At 56.8% G+C, this 576-nt stretch overlaps 1 long non-coding RNA gene across 1 annotated transcript in view; it reads right to left on the bottom strand.

Annotated features, from left to right (window-relative positions):
• LOC113942433 overlaps positions 1-357 on the bottom strand; it is a 1,403-nt gene extending 1,046 nt beyond the window's left edge. Inside the window, exons 1-2 of the long non-coding RNA XR_003525917.1 lie at positions 144-357; positions 22-60 (exon numbers count right to left, since the gene is read on the bottom strand). This is a non-coding gene — a long non-coding RNA (uncharacterized LOC113942433). The remainder of the gene's footprint in view (positions 1-21; positions 61-143) is intronic.
• Positions 358-576: the final 219 nt, after the last annotated feature.

Genomic DNA, 576 nt, shown 5'->3' with positions numbered 1-576 from the left:
CAGGAGGGACCAGAGATGTACCCCAAAAACACCCCAAAAACACCCCAAAAACACCCACACCTCGGGGTGAATCCACTTCTACTTACAGGGGGAGTGACCCCCAAAAATCCACCCCAAAACACCCCCCAAGGTGACCCCAAAACCTGGTTCTTCAGCCACACCACCTTGGGCTGGGGAGGGGGCACAGAGGGTCAGGAGGGACCAGAAATGCACCCCAAAAACACCCCAAAAACACCCCAAAAACACCCCAAAAACACCCACACCTGGGTCTGAATCCATCCCCTACTTATGGGGGGAGTGACCCCCAAAACCACCCCAAAACCACCCACATCTGGTTCTTCAGCCTCACCACCTTGGGCTGGGTGGGGAGGGGGCACAGAGGGTCAGGAGGGACCAGAAATGCACCCCAAAAACACCCCAAAAACACCCCAAAAACACCCCAAAAACACCCACACCTCGGGGTGAATCCACAGCCCTATTAGGGCACCCCAAAACCCCTCCTAAAACCCACCCCAAACCCCTCCCTCACACCTGGTTCTTCAGCCACAACACCTTGGGCTGGGCAGGGGGCACAGA

Source organism: Corapipo altera, unplaced genomic scaffold (assembly GCF_003945725.1).
Source record: "Corapipo altera isolate COAL_440 unplaced genomic scaffold, ASM394572v1 48718, whole genome shotgun sequence".
Classification (NCBI taxonomy): Eukaryota; Metazoa; Chordata; class Aves; order Passeriformes; family Pipridae; genus Corapipo; species Corapipo altera.
This window is presented reverse-complemented; position numbering and strand designations above follow the sequence as displayed.